Below are 17,103 nucleotides of genomic sequence, written 5' to 3' on the forward strand. Positions count from 1 at the left end.
AATTTTATGTCAACTTGACAGAAGCTGAAGTCATCTGAGAAGAGAGAGGCTAAATTGAAAAAAAGCTTCCATAAGATTCAGCTGTAGGTCATTTTTTTATTTTTAATTTATTCTTCTCTCATATAACACATCTCAACAGCAGCCTCCCCTCCCTCTACTCCTCCCAGTGCCCTCCATCCTTTCCCCAAATCCATGGCTCCTCTGTTTCATTTCAGAAAAGAGCAGGCTTCCCAGTGATAGCAACTAAATATGGCATAACAAGATGAAAAAAAAAAATAGGAAAAAATCAAGGCCAAACAAGGCAACCCAGTAGGAGAAAAGATAGTCCCAAGAGCATTCAAAAGGGTCAGGAACATCCTCTCTCCCATTGTTAGGAGTCCAACAAACAACTCAAGCTGAACAATTACAGCATGTATGCAGAGGATTTCCTAGCACAGACCCATACAGACTCAGTGATTCCCACTTCAGTCTCTGCGAGCCCCTAAAAACTCTGCATTGTTGATTTTGTGGGCTGTGTTTTCCTGGTACCCTCAATACCTCTGCTTCCTACACTACTTCCTCCCCTCTTCTTCAGGGTTCACACAAATTTCATCTAATGTTTGGGTGTGGGTTTCTCCATATTTTCTCATCAGTCACAGAAGGGGGAAGCCTGTCTGATGATAACTGGATTAGGCACTAATCTATGAGTATATCAGAATATCATTAGGAATCGTTTCATTGCCTCTTTTTTCCTTCCTTCCTTTCTTCCTTCCTTCCTTCCTTCCTTCCTTCCTTCCTTCCTTCCTTTCTCTCTCTCTCTCTCTCTCTCTCTCTCTCTCTCTCTCTCTCTCTCTCTTTCCTCTCTCTTTCCTGGTCAGTTGTGTTTGGTTCTATCCTAGGTCTCTGAGCTATCCAAATTTTGGTTCTTGGCCATCTAGGCAGTGTTGGGCATGGGCTCCCTCTCATGGCTTGGGCCTTAAGTTAGACCAGTCATTGGTTGGTCAGTCTCATAATTTCTGAGTCACCATAGCCACAGAACATCTTGCAGGCTAGACAATTATGGGTTGAAGGTTTTATGGATGGGTTGGTGTCCCAGTCCCACCACTGGAGCCTTGCCAGGTTACCAAAGATGGACAGTTTCCAGTCATCTGTCCCTGCACTCTCTCCCTCTGTCCTTGCTTCCCCAACCTGATTCCTCCTGTTTCCATCCCCACCTACAAAATTGATTCTATTTCCCCTTCACAAGGAGATCCAACTGTTGCCCCTAGAGTCCTCCTTGTTACTTGGTCTGTAGATTATAGTGTGATTATCCTTAATAGCTAATATCTACTTTCAAGTGAGTACATACCATTTTTGTCTTCTGGGTCTGAATTGCCTTACTCAGGATATTTTTTTTCCTAGTTCTGTCCATTTTTCTGCAAATTTCATGATGTCTTTTTTTTCTAACAGCTGGATTCATTATGTAAATATACCACATTTTCTTTATCCATTCTTTGGTTGAGGGACATGTAAGTTGTTTCCAGTTTCTGGATATTATGAATAAAGTTGCATTGAGCAGAGTTGAGCAAATATCCTTGTGGTAGTATGGGAATTCTTTTGGACATATGCCCTAGAGTGGAATAGCTGAGTCTTGAGGCACATCAATTCCCAATTTTCTGAGGAACTGCCATATTGATTTCCAAAGTAACTGTACAAGATTTCACATACACCAGCAATGGAGGAGTGTTTCCCTTGCTCCATAGCCTCATCAGCATTAACTGTCACTTGTGTTATTGATCTCAGCCATTTTGAGAGATGTCAGAGGGAATGTCAAAGTAGTTTTGATTTTTCATTTCCCTGATGGGTAGGGATATTGAACATTTCTTTAAGTGTTTCTCTGTCATTTGAGATTCTTCTGTTAAGAATTCTTTGTTTAGATCCCTGGGCACCAGCCACTCCGGGAAGACCTGCCCAACTTGGCACCAGGTTCTGGCCACTGGGCAGGTCCCCTTCTAGCCCCACCGGGAGGGATCCCCTTTTCCAAGCCCCCATGCCCATCTGCCCGAGACCCCAGCCACTTCCTGAGACTTAGAGACTGACCCCCAGCTCCCATCCTGCCCCTGACTTCCCTTCTGGACCAGAGGTGAGTATCTGGGCCCAACCTGGACCCCATCCCTGGGCACCAGCCACTCCGGGAAGACCTGCCCAACTTGGCCCCAGGTTCTGGCCACCGGGCAGGCCCCCTTCTAGCCCCACCAGGAGGGATCCCCTTTTCCAAGCACCCCCCTGCAGCCCCTGCAATCTCCGCGCCCAATCCCCACACCCATCTGCCCGAGACCCCAGCCACCTCCTGAGACTTAGAGACCGGCCCCCAGCTGCCATCCTGCTCCCGACTTCCCTTCTGGACCAGAGACTTCCAGTCCAGATAAGAGCTTCCATCCTGCCCTGGAGTTCCCATTTGGACAAGAGAACTCCCTTCTGGACAAGAGAGAGAGACTTCCTGATTCTGTCAGCTCTTTCTGAAACAAGTACACTGATAAGACCAAGAAGGAACCACAAGGAGATGGGCAGATGTCAAGGCAGAAGTACATACAACAAAATGAAGAGCAATACAGCATCACCAGAACCTAACCCGCCTCCAACATCTAGACCTGAACATAAAAAATTGGAAGAAGCAGAAGAAAGTAGCCTTCTGAGTAACATCATGAAGAAGGTAGAGGCTTGTGAAGAGGAAAAGACAAGAAAATTGGAAGAACCCTGTAAACAACTAGAGGAAAGGGCAAACAAATTAGAAGAAAACAATAAAGCCCTGCAAGAAAACAATAAAGTCCTGCAAGAAAACAATAAAGTACTGGAAGAAAACAATAAAGTACTGAAAGAAAATCATGAAAAAGCAATGAAACAAACAAAGGAAACAGTCCAAGACATGAAAAGGGAAATTGAAAAAATAAATAAGACATAAACAGAGGGAATGCTGGAAATAGAAAACCTGAGTAAAAGATCGGGAACTTCAGATGCAAGTAGAACCAACAGAATGCAGGAGATGGAAGAGAGGATTTCTGGCATTGAAGATACAGTAGAAGAAATAGTTTCATCAGTCGAAGGAAACACTAAAGCCAACAAAGTCATGAAGCAAAATGTCCAAGAAATTTGGGACACCATGAAAAGACCAAACCTATGAATTATAGGGATAGAAGAAGGTGAAGAATACCAACTCAAAGGCACAGAAAATATAATCAACAAAATTATAGAAGAAAACTTTCCCAACTTAAAGAAGGAAATGCCTATGAAGATACAAGAAGCCTATAGAACACCAAACAGACTAGATCCCCCCAAAAAAGTCCCCTCGACACATAATAATTAAACAAATAAATGTACAGAATAAAGAAAGAATATTAAGAGCAGCCAAGGAAAAAGGCCAAGTGACCTATAAAGGTAAACACATCAGAATAACACCCGATTTCTCAATGGAGAATTTGAAAGCCAGAAGGACCTGGACAGATGTAATGCAGACACTAAGAGACCATGGATGTCAGCCCAGACTAATATACCCAGCAAAACTTTCAATCATCATAGACGGAAGGAACAAGACATTCGAAGACAAAGCCAGATTTAAACAATACCTATCCACAAACCCAGCCCTACAGAAAGCACTAGAAGGAAAATGCCAACCGAGGGAAGTCAGATACACACTCGAAAACACAGGCAATAGATAAAGCCACAACAGTAAACCCCAAAGAAGAGAAGTACACACACACTACCACCAAAAATAACAGGGATGAAGATTCACTGGTCATTAATATCCCTTAATATCAACGGATTTAATTCACCTATAAAAAGACATAGACTTGCAGAATGGATACGAAAGCAGGACCCATCTTTCTGCTGCATACAGAAACACATCTCAAATTCAAAGACAGACACTACCTAAGAATAAAAGGCTGGGAAAAGACTTTCCAATCAAGTGGTCTTAAGAAACAAGCAGGGGTAGCCATCCTGATGTCCAACAAAATAGACTTCAAACTAAAATCAATCAAAAGAGATCAAGAAAGATATTACATACTCATCACAGGAAAGATCCACCAAGATGAAGTTTCAATTCTGAACATTTATGCCCCAAACACAAGGGCACCCACATATGTAAAAGAAACATTACTAAAGCTTAAACCACATGTAAAACCCCACACATTAATAGTGGGAGATCTCAACACCCCACTTTCACCACTGGACACATCTCCCAAATCGAAACTTAACAGAGAAATAAAGGACTTAACTGATGTCATTACCCAATTGGACCTAATAGATATCTACAGAACATTCCATCCTAACAAGAAAGAATATACCTTCTTCTCAGCACCCCATGGAACTTTCTCTAAAATCAACCACATACTTGGCCACAAAGCAAATCTCAACAGATACAAAACAATTAGAATAACCTCCTGTGTTCTATCAGACCACCATGGTTTAAAGTTAGATTTCAAAAACTACAGAAAACCTACAATCTCATGGAAACTGAATAATGCTCAACTGAATCACCAATGGGTTAAGGAAGAAATAAAGAAAGAAATTAAAGACTTCCTAGAGATCAATGAAAATGAAGACACCACATACCCAAACTTATGGGACACTATGAAAGCAGTGCTAAGAGGGAAATTCATAGCACTAAATGCCCACATAAAGAAGTTGGAGAAATCCCACACTAGTGACTTAACAGCACACCTGAAAGCTCTAGAACAAGAAGAAGCAAAGTCTCCCAGGAAGAATAGACACCAGGAAATTATGAAAGTGAGAGGTGAAATTAATAAATTAGAAAGTAAGAGAATAATACAAAAAATTAATGAAACAAAGAGTTGGTTCTTTGAGAAAATCAACAAGATAGACAAGCCCTTATCCAAACTAACCAAAAGACAGAGAGAGAGAATCCAAATCAACAAAATCAGAAATGAAAAGGGGGACATAGCAACAGACATTGAGGAAATCCAGAGAATTATAAGGTCATATTTCAAAAACCTCTACTCCACAAAACTGGAAAACCTAAAAGAAATGGACATTTTTCTGGATAGGTACCACATACCTAAGTTAAATAAAGACCAGATAAACTATTTAAATAGTGCAATAACCCCTAAGGAAATAGAAACGGTCATTAAAAGTCTCCCAACCAAAAAAAACCCAGGACCAGATGGTTTCACCTCAGAATTCTACCAGATCTTCAAAGAAGAGTTAATACCAATACTCTCTAAATTGTTCCACATAATAGAAACAGAAGGAACATTACCAAACTCCTTCTATGAGGCTACAATTACCCTGATTCCTAAACCAAACAAGGATGCAACAAAGAAAGAGAACTACAGACTGATCTCCCTCATGAACATTGATGCAAAAATACTCAATAAAATACTGGCAAACAGACTCCAAGAACACATCAGAACAATTATCCACCATGATCAAGTAGGCTTCATCCCAGGGTTGCAAGGGTGGTTCAACATACGAAAGTCCATCAATGTAATACAGCATATAAACAGACTTAAAGAAAAAAACCACATGATCATCTCACTAGATGCAGAAAAGGCATTTGACAAAATCCAACACCCCTTCATGATAAAAGTCTTGGAGTGATCAGGAATACAAGGGATACACCTAAACATAATAAAGGCAATATATAGCAAGCCAACAGACAACATCAAATTAAATGGAGAGAAACTCAAATCATTTCCACTAAAATCAGGAACGAGGCAAGGCTGTCCACTATCTCCATACTTATTCAATATAGTACTTGAAGTTCTAGCCAGAGCAATAAGACAACATAAGGAGATTAAGGGGATACAAATTGGAAAGGAAGAAGTCAAGCTTTCCCTATTTGCAGATGACATGATAGTATACTTGAGTGACCCCAAAGATTCCACCCAGGAATTGATAAAGCTTATAAACACCTTTAGCAACATAGCAGGATACAAGATCAACTCAAAAAAATCAGTAGCCCTCCTATATACAATGGACAAAGAAGCTGAGAAGACAATTAGAGATACACCACCCTTTACAATAGCCACAAATGACATAAAATACCTTGGGGTAACGCTAACCAAGCAAGTGAAGGACCTATATGACAAGAACTTTAAGTCCCTGAAAAAAGAAATTGAAGAAGATGTCAGAAAATTGAAAGATCTCCCATGCTCATGGATAGGCAGGGTTAACATAGTAAAAATGGCAATCTTACCAAAAGCAATTTACAGATTCAATGCAATCCCCATCAAAATACCATCACAATTCTTCACAGACCTGGAAAGAATAATACTCAACTTCATATGGAAAAACAAAAAACCCAGGATAGCTAAAAGAAACCTGTACAATAAAACAACTTCTGGAGGCATCACAATCCCTGACTTCAAGCTCTACTATAGAGCTACAGTAATAAAAACAGCTTGGTATTGGCATAAAAACAGACATGTGGACCAATGGAATCGAATTGAAGACCCTGACATTAACCCACACACCTATGGACATATAATTTTTGACAAAGAAGCCAAAAGTGTACAATGGAAAAAAGAAAGCATCTTCAACAAATGGTGCTGGCATAACTGGATATCAATGTGTAGAAGGCTGCAAATAGATCCATATCTGTCACCGTGCATAAAACTTAAGTCCAAGTGGATCAAAGACCTCAACATAAATCCAGCTACTCTGAACCTGCTAGAAGAGAAAGTAGGAAGGAGTCTTGAACGCATTGACACTGGAGATCCTTCCTAAATATAACACCAGTAGTGCAGACACTGAGAGAAACAATCAATCAATGGGACCTCTTGAAACTGAGAAGCTTTTGTAGAGCAAAGGATACGGTCAACAAGGCAAAGCGACAGCCTACAGAATGGGAAAAGATCTTCACCAACCCCACATCTGACAGAGGACTGATATCCAGAATATATAAGGAACTCAAGAAATTAGACATCAAAACGACCAACAGTCCAATTGAGAAATGGGCTTTAGAACTAAACAGAGAATTCTCAACAGAGGAAACTCAAATGACTGAAAGACATTTAAGGAATTGCTCAACATCCCTAATCATGAGGGAAATGCAAATCAAAACAACTCTGAGATACCACCTTACACCTGTCAGAATGGCTAAGATGAAAAACACTGAAGACACTTTATGCTGGAGAGGATGTGGAACTAGGGTAACTCTCCTCCACTGCTGGTGGGAATGCAAGCTTGTACAACCACTTTGGAAATCAATATGGCGCTTTCTTAGAAAATTGGGAATCAATCTCCCCCAAGATCCAGCTATACCACTCTTGGGAATATACCCAAGAAATGCTCAATCATACCACAAGAGCACTTGCTCAGCTATGTTCATATCAGCATTGTTTGTAATAGCCAAAACCTGGAAACAACCTAGATGCCCTTCAACTGAAGAATGGATAAATAAATTGTGGCACATATACACAATGGAATACTACTCAGCAGAGAAAAACAATGACATCATGAGGTTTGCAGGCAAATGGATGGATCCAGAAAAAATCATCCTGACTGAGGTAACCCAGACTCAGAAAGACAAATATGGTATGTACGCAGTCATAGGAAGATGCTAGATGTGGAACAAGGATGACTGGACTGCTATTCACATCACCAGTGAGGCTGCCTGGAAAACGGGACCCCAAAAAAGACACGGAGAAATGGATGAGATATACATGAACAGCCTGGTCATGAGTGGGAGCAATGAAGGGCAAGGGTCGAGGGAAAGAGAGTGGGAGATCCTAGCTGGATCAAGAAAAGAGAGGGAGAACAAGGAATAGGAGACCATGGTAAATGAAGACCACATGAGAAGGGGAGGAAGCAGAGAGCTAGGGAGGCCCACGGAGATCCACAATGATACCCCCGCAAAAGACTGCTGGCAATGGTTGAGAGACGGCAGGAACTGACCTACTCTGGTGATGGGATGGGTAAACACCCTGATAGTTGTGCCATAAACCCCATCCAAGGACTGAGGAGTCTGGATGCAGACATCCACTGCTAGGCCCCAGGTGGAGCGCTGGGAGTCTAATTAGTGAGAAAGAGGAGGGTTTATATGAGCGAGAATTGTTGAAGCCAAGGTTGGATAAAGCACAGGGACAAATAACCAAATGAATGGAAGCACATGAACTATGAACCAAAGGCTGAGGGGCCCCCAACTGGATCAGGCCCTCTGAATGGGTGAGACAGTCATTTGGCTTGATCTGTTTGGGAGGCATCTGTGCGGTGGTGCTAGGTCCTGGGCTCATTGCATGGAGTTGGCTGTTTGAATCCTGGGACTTATGCAGGGACGCTTGGCTCGGTCTGGGAGGGGGGGACTGGACCTGCCTGGACTGAGTCTATCAGGTCGATCCCGGTCCTCGGGGGAGTCCTTGATCTGGTGAGGTGGGAATTGGGAATGGGCTGGGGGGAGGGGGAAGGGGGCGAGGGGGAGAACAGGGGAATCTGTGGCTATTATGTGGAACTGAATGGTGTTGTAAAATAAAAATAAATAAATAAAAATAAAAAAAGAATTCTTTGTTTAGATCTGTTCCCCATTTTTAAATTCAATATCTGTTTTTTGACATCTATCTTCTTAAATTCATTATATATTTTTGAGATCACCTGTCTGTCAGATATGGTATTGGTTAAAATATTTTCTCATTTTACAGGCTGCTGTTTTTGTCCTATTGACAATGTCCTTTGCCTTACAGAAGCATTTTCATTTCAGAAGTTCCCATTTATTAATTGTCAATCTTGCTATTGATATTCTATTTAGGAAGTTGTCTCCTGTGCAGATGTATTCAAAGCTATTTATAGGGCATTTTTTGGAGTTATGGGGGGAGGTCCCGGCTCATTGTGGGTGGTGCCATACTGGGCTGGTGGTCATGGGTTCTATAATAAATCAGAATGGCAAAGCCATGGGGAGCAAGTCAATAAGCAGGACTAATCCATGGTTTCTACATCAGTTCCTGCCTCCGTGTTCCTGCCCTATTTTAGTTCCTATCCTGATTTTCTTCAATGCTTATAAACTCTTTTCTACCAAATTTGCTTTTTGGTCATTATGTTTTATCACAGCAATAGAAACCTGAACAAAGACATCCTGACAATATGTTAACTAAAGAGACATAGGCAAAAAAAAAATATCATTTGTATAATTCTAGTTATAAAAAATACCTAAAATTCACAAGTTTGCACAGCAAGAATGTATAGCAAGAAATCAAGGGAGTTTTCTTTAGGGGTACAGGGAGTTTTTAGGACATAAATTTGAGAAAACAACTCACTAGACAAAATAAGGCAAAAATCATCCCAGAGTTGTGGAAAGCTGAAGTCCTGTCCCATGATGCTCCTGTCACCTGAGTCAGTCCACATCTTCCAAGTCCATGAAGAAGAGAAGAGAGTGAGAGTATGTGTCCCTCAGGTCCTAAACTAGCCCAGAGGCCACACCCTATGGGCTGGTTATCAAGGTCATAGGTGGAACAGGTACCCAATACATCTCTTCTTTTTGTCTAAATAACAAAATGCTTACCTAATATAAAACTATATACAATAGGAATGATTATCAAGTATTGTTTGGGAGAAGGGAAAGGTAATAATGTAAACAAAAATAGAAATATAACCAATAAGAAAGTCATCAAACAAGAAAAACATTAAATTTCCAGAAATGTCCAGACCATAGGTAAATGGCAAGTTACAGAGATTACTACAATAGCTGTCCTATCCTGCAGATTCTAATTTTAGTACCTAAAATGTTCTTAACTAAGATATAGGAGCATTATAACTGTAACTATTTAGTCTTCAACTCCATCAAAGACCTGTGAAGAAAAATAACATTCCCTGAGTAAACAGGAAGTGCAAGCAAACAACTTTTGAAAAATTACAAGAATTGACAGAGACAGCTGGCATCCTGGACAGTCACCTAATGTTTCTCAGCATCACTGGCACATCTATTTTGGCTACAGGCCTAGAATATCTGACAGACCATTTTCAGAAGCAGGACTTTTGAAAGAGCATCTTACCTTATCTTGGCAAGGTTCAGTAGTCACTTTTCCTTGTGTCTTGCTTATCTGGAGAGGACAGCATGCATACTGTCAGCAGACAAGGCAAGGGCAGTTCTTTGCCAAGTAAGCCATTTTTTGACAAAAAGAAAACACATGGAGTGTCTTAGAAACCCAACATTCTTTAGTAGATTGGTGCTGCCAGGAGCAATTTTGTCTCATGTCAAAAGAATTCTAAGTTATCAAAACCTTTAAATTCCATACTCTCTAGGTTCATGAAGTGTTTGAAGATTACCTGTCTACCTGGCATACATTTCTGTATATCTGGAAAACCTAGTCGTGACTATGATTATTACAAGTGTGAATAACTATAAACCTGTAGTTCTTAACAATCTAAATAACTTAAGGACTAAGGCTTCACATATAACGCTAAGCAATCTGTAAACAGATGTGAAGTATAACAACAATGACTTCAAAATTGTAGCATTATACAAAATATCTTAATCAGAGGTAGAAATGTGTAGTTCAATATGACTACAATATCTTTAATATTTATCAATATATAAAATATCCTAAACAGAGGTAGAACATACATACAGTATGAAAATTGTAATTTTACATTTGTATCAGTATATAAAATATTTCAAACAATAGTAGAAACATATGTATAATATGACAATTATAATTTTGAATTTATATTGATATATAAATTATCTTAAACAGGAATATAAGAATAGTTTACATTTGTATCAATATACAAGAATCCATACCAGTGCAAATTATCTAAGGCTGATAGTTTGCTAAATTGGTTTACAAGTAGATACAATAATCAAACTTAATATTCTATCCTAGCTCTTCCCCTTTTTTCTTTTCCAAAAGAGAATCCTGACTCTAAACTTTATTGTTCCACCACAACCCTATTACAACTTATAACCAACCCCTAATAGATGACAATTATGCATAACCCTGAAATTGTAACACTTTTTTGGGAGAGGAGGCATAGTTTCCTTAAAATTGCTTCCTGCTGTCTAGGGGACAAAGAAAGCTAAAAAAATGGTTAAGTCTAATAATGGCTACCTGTAAAATTTGTGTCCAGTCTCAAAGGAATGGGTAAGGTATGTCTGGAGTTCTGGCTAGAAGTGTAATATTATTTACCATCTCATCTTGGAAATGTCCTGAAGAGTTTGTATTCCAAAGCTGATCATTGAGTGACATTTATGAGCTCAATGACATCATTATAGACTAAGTAGAGTCATTGTTGTGGGGCCCCATCTTACTTCTGGATACTTCAGAAATTTCTATTGGAAAGATTTATATTTTACTGTGGAAAACTTGAACACTATTAATATTAAAACATAAAGTTTAGACTTTAAATGACATGACATGTGAAGAAGGATTCCAAGGAATCAAGAATAATCATAGAGAGAAATAGAATTGTGACAACAATGATCCCTAGATTATTGGCTTTCTCTGTCCCACAACAGTTGACTCTTCTGATATGGGACAGAATATCCTAATTTTTTTAGCAACATGCTTGAGTTTAGAGAAAGAAAGAACCACATTCTAACTCCAAGGTCAGTTGGATTTATAATTGAGTCAGGACCACGACATTTTTAGAGTTAAAGAGATAATTGATGTTAGTCAGTGAGATGGGTCCTTTCCTTCTGCTTTAGACATCTAGGTGTCCAAGGCCTTTTGTTTTCTTGAAGATGGGTATTTATATTATCCTGTAAAGACATAAAATAGAACCTTGTCCTGACTCTTGTTTAGTGAGTTTTCCTTACATGTTGTGGAACAGTCACTTTGGTGGATGAGCTATCACTTCTCCTCATCAAGGAGTTTCTCCTGTTTTAATAAAATTTTTTATTAATTTTGTTGGTATCGATAGCTTTTTTTTCTCCGCCAGAAACAAAAGCAAAACTCCTTCCCCAATGTAGAACATATCCTGATTTTCCATTATGAGGTCAACACATCTTTGAAGTAAACAGCTCAGGAGACTTTTTGTTTGTTTGTTTGTTTGTTGTTGTCCATTGTTTCTCCACAGCTGTTGTCCATTTCTCATCAGCATTGAGAAAATTCAAGGTTGATAAAGCATTATGAAATCTATTTTTAGGGGTCATTGTTACCTTTTAGTTCTGTTTACCATATCCCTTAAAGTCCAATTAGCTCTCTCTATGACTGTTTGTCCTGTAGGACTGTGTGGTATACCTGTAATATACTTTATTGTAATAAGCAAAAATCTGTTCCATTTTATTAGAGACATATCCTAGATCATTTTCAGTCTTAATTTGACAGGTATTCCCATGATGGCTATAACTTCTAATAGATGTGTAATTACAGAATCAGCCTTTGCAGAACTCATAGGAATTGCCCATTGAGATCCTGAATAGGTATCAGTGGTGTGAAGTACAGATTTTAATTTTCCAAATTTTGTAAAATGAAAGATATTCATCTGGTAAATTTTATTTTTTGTAAACCTTTAGGATTACTTCCTGCAGGTAATGGAATTTGATTATAGAATGAGTGAGTAAAACTTTTTTTATGATTTTTACATGGTGTTTCTTATGAAATTCTCAGGCCTCTAACATATATATATATATATATATATATATATATATATATATATATGATGTTCCCTATTTTTGATTGTTTTCTGTAATTGTATAAATAGTGAGGTTAGCTCTGTTTTATCAGAAGTAAATTCAGCAGTTTCAATATGTAAAAAAAAAAACAACTCTTTCTGCATATTCAGTACCAGTAACTATATTGAGATCTTTTTTCATATATATCTTTAACTTGTTTGGTTCATGTTGTAGAAATATCCATTCCATTATAACATCTTCCCTCTGTATCAAAATCTCTATAGAGGAATGTCTGGAGGGTAATATGACTAGAATGAAGTTAAGCTCTGAATTCACATGATCCATATGTGCCTCTTGAATTTTCTTTTCTATTAGAACAAATTCCTTCTTAGCTTCAGCTGATAAATTTGGACAGTTTAGGTCCTTGTCCTCTTTTAGGATATTGGTCCAATTTACTTGTCCATTTTTAGGTATTCAAATGATATTCTGTAAGTTGGAAATGCTTTCTAACAATTTTTAAAAATAATTAAGAGTCCTCAATCAATCTTTCCTGATCTGCACGTTTTGGGGTGTATTTTTTGTAGTTCTGTTCTATATTTTAAGTAATTAGTATAAAGTCCTCTTTGTATTTTTTCAGGAGCAATTTGTAATCCCCAGTGAGGCAAAAACATTTTTTTATTTCTTTAAATATATTTTCTAGAGTATCTAATTTTGGATCAGCTAATAAGATATCATCATATAATGGTAAATTATAGATTGTGGAAATTGGATATTAATTGTTTCCAATGTTTTTGCATGAAATATTGGCACAAGGTGGGGCTATTTAACATTTCCTGTAGGAGGACTTCCATTAATATCTCTTGACAGGCTGAGAATTATTATAAGTAACTACTACAAAGGTAAATTTTTTTTCTATCTTTTTGTTGTACAGGTATGGTAAAAACAGTGTTTTAAGTCAGTAACTATAATAGGCCATTCTTTAGGTAACAGAGAGGGTAGGGGCTTACCATTCAGTAAGAAGCCTATAGGCTGAATTATTTTATTAATGACTCTCAGATCTGTCAACATTCTCCATTTTCCAGATTTCTTTTTAATAACAAATACAGGAGAATTCCAAAGGCTGGTCATTTTTCAATATGTTGATCATTTAACTGTTCTTAAAACAGCTGTTCTAAAGCTTGTAGTTTCTCTTGTGTCATAATCGATTGCCCAACCCAGACAGGTTTATCAGTTAGTCATCTTAAAAGTAGGGCTGTTGTTACCTCTGAGAGTTCAACAGCTGTTGTGCTCTGTTTATGTATAGCCTGAATGATTGGTATTTTTTTATAGTGTCTTATAATACTATTCCCACAAACATGAATTAATCTATGGTTCAATCCTAAGATTGGAAGAATATTAATCTGTATATTCCATTGCTGTATCCGATTACATCCCCATAAATTCATTGCTACATTAGCCATATGTGGTCTCAGACTTCCTCTCTGATCTTTTTGTCCTATGCGGTCAACCCATCTCATGCATTATTTTACCTGAGATAGGGTTCCAATCCCTACAAACTGAACATCTATCATTTGAAGAGGCCAATTCAGATGCCATGATTCTGGCTTAATTATAGTCTCATCTGCACCTGTGTCCATTAAGCCTTCAAGTATAAGATTATTCATTCATACTATAAGCTTTGGTCTTTATTCATTTATGGAAGTCTGCCAAAATATTCATTTTATGCTATTTCTTGGAATTTTTCATTCATCTATCAAAGCTGTTCTATCATCCAATGTAGCATTTTTTTTTATGTGAGGCTTTGGATTATTTAATTGTTCTGGGGAGGATTTTCCTCCACAGTGACTGGAATGACTGGACCATGTTTAACAGAAAATGCATTTCCTGATTGTAAAGTGTTGCCTTGTATGTCCTTGTTGTTCTGAATTTATTGGTCCAATGTCATCATTTGCTATATCTTTTGCATAATCCAGAATGTTGGGGTCTCCTGTTTGGGTTGCTTCTAGGAGTGCCACGTGTACAATTTTTTTTTTCTTACATGGATGGGTTTACCACAGTTAACACATTTGGTACTTTGATGTCTCTTTATATCTTTGAAAATCTCCTTTCGTATTCAAGCCTCATCATTATAGTTAAGAGACTCAACACTGATTGTGTGTTGGATCCATTCTTCTTTGGGTGCCAGTCTGATTTTTAATGGTCCAATTATCTTTTTGCATTCTAAATTATCATTTTCAAAAGCTAAAGACTGAAGTAGTATTCTAATATCTTGATCTGATATTGTCATGTTTACAGTTTTTGGTCAATCTTCATAAAAAGTCAGTAAAGGGTCCTTTCAAATCCCATATGATGTTGGTATATAGATCAATTGGTTTCCCTAGCTCTAGAATCTTTTTGCAAGTACTTAAGGCTGCTCTATGGTATATAGGTAATGTATGCTCATCAAAGGTAGATTGTGGATCTATATCAGTGAAACAGCCCTCACCAAGATTTGATCTTGGGGAATCTTAAAACCTCAGAGGGCCAGGCCAAGCCTGACTCCATTATGTTTACCATAATCATTCTCACTAGGCCCTTATCTTGAGCATTGTTCCTATGTCAATAAAAACTATCTCTTATGGATGAAGCCATATATACTTTATAAAGAATCTCAATGTAAACATGTCTTATTAAATTGTTGCATACTTGGGACTAAGTTAATTGTTATCTGAATAAATTTTTCCCAAATTTATGCTCTGCTTAAATATGACTAAATTAAAATGATCTGGGTCGGACTCTAGAAGTCCTGGTCCAGTGCTGGTCACAATAAAATCTTGCTAAGTCACTTTCATTCTTCCTCACCCTAATTGTTTTTCTCTGCCTGCTGTGAAGCCTGCAGGGAAATTACCATAAAAAACTTTCACTTTTTTGTTAATTCATTAAAAACTGTAAAACCACCTATTTTTTAAAGTGATTGTTTTAGATTTATTTTATTTTTTTATGTATTAGAGTTTTGTCTGCATGCATACTATGTGTACCACATGTGTGCCCATCCCCCTCATAGGCTAGAGAAACATGTTATATTCTGTCATATTCCCTGGATCTGGGGTTAGAGGTGCTTGTGAGCAAAGACAGGGGTGCTAAGAATAGAACCTGGGTCCTCTACATGAGCAACAAGTATTTTAAAACACTGAGCCATCTCTCCAGCCCCAAATTAGTTACATTTGCAATTGAATAATTTTCTGTTTCAGCCTCTCCTAACATACATAGACACACAAACACACATACACACACACACACACCAAAAAACACATACACAGACACACACACCACAATGTAATTCATTATTACCACAGTCTAAATTTTCTAATTTATTAGTTCTTCTAATTAAATACTAATTACATATAAGCTTTCATAATTTCTAAATACATATTTAAGAATTTGGAATCAAAACTGATTAAATGAGTGAACAATGTGGTGAGTGTCTCAATTGGTACAGGTCCTAGCCATCAAGTGTAACATCTTAACTTCTATCGCATCACCCATATGGGGGAAGAAGAGAACTAATTTCCATAAGTTGTCTTCTAACACTTCCCCACTTACACATGTATGTTCCAGCACACATGCACATGACTAAATAAATTAATTAACAAAATTTAATTTTAGTGTTTACATGAGCAAAATCATTTGGGAAGTGATTTTTTTTTCTAAAAGATTTCACCTACTAGGTAAGATTTTTGCCACATATGTTCCTTGTATTTACAATTTGTCTTTCTTTTATATCATTGAAATACACAAAGTTTATGCTTCTCATTTATAAATAAGATTATTTTACATGTGTTATATTTGATAACTCATCCATATCAGACAGTATATTTTAGAAACCCTGGGCTCTAACTTGAGTGTATCATCACTTATTTGTCTGGAACTTATATAAAAACACTTGGGTGCTGTGGGATGTTCTGTATGTCCAGTGGGAGCCCTTCTTGGGTTCTTTGTGGCGTCACCCAGAAAGGCGGAAAAACTCAAGCTACAAATGGCGCCCAACGTGGGGCTAAAGAAAAAAAGGGAAGAAAAAAAAAAGAGGGACTAAAGAAAAAGGACAAATGAACAGGGATAAAGGCCGGTGTTATGAAAAAAAAAATACTAAAGACAAAGTCCCTTAACCAAGAGGCGCTCCAATAAAGTGTGATCTGAGAAGAATCCTCGCGTGGTGGTAAAGAGGATTCAGAACTCAACACACGGAGCAGTGATGTCGGTAAGTTCTCCAGGAACGGTGATGTCGGTAAACGCCCCACAGTTCCTAATTCTCTCTCTCAAATGAGCGGCAGCCGCCGGTTTGAGTTACTGGCGGGTTCCTGGCGTGTGTGCTCGACCTGCAGTATGGCGGAATGAGGCCTCTGCAAGTGGCACATTAAGCTGCGTGGTGGATTTAGCCTTTGCTAGTTACAAAACAAAAAAGGTTTCTGGGCTACACGCTGCTTGAATAAAAGCACAGACCCACGATGGCTCCCAGAGCTGGTGGAAAACGTACCACCGCCATGTTGGGAAGCTGAAGGGGGTGGAGCCAGCAGCCACAGAGCTGTTTCAGGCTTAGAAGGCTA

The sequence above is a fragment of the Peromyscus leucopus genome, chromosome 9 (genome assembly GCF_004664715.2).
Source record: "Peromyscus leucopus breed LL Stock chromosome 9, UCI_PerLeu_2.1, whole genome shotgun sequence".
NCBI lineage: Eukaryota > Metazoa > Chordata > Mammalia > Rodentia > Cricetidae > Peromyscus > Peromyscus leucopus.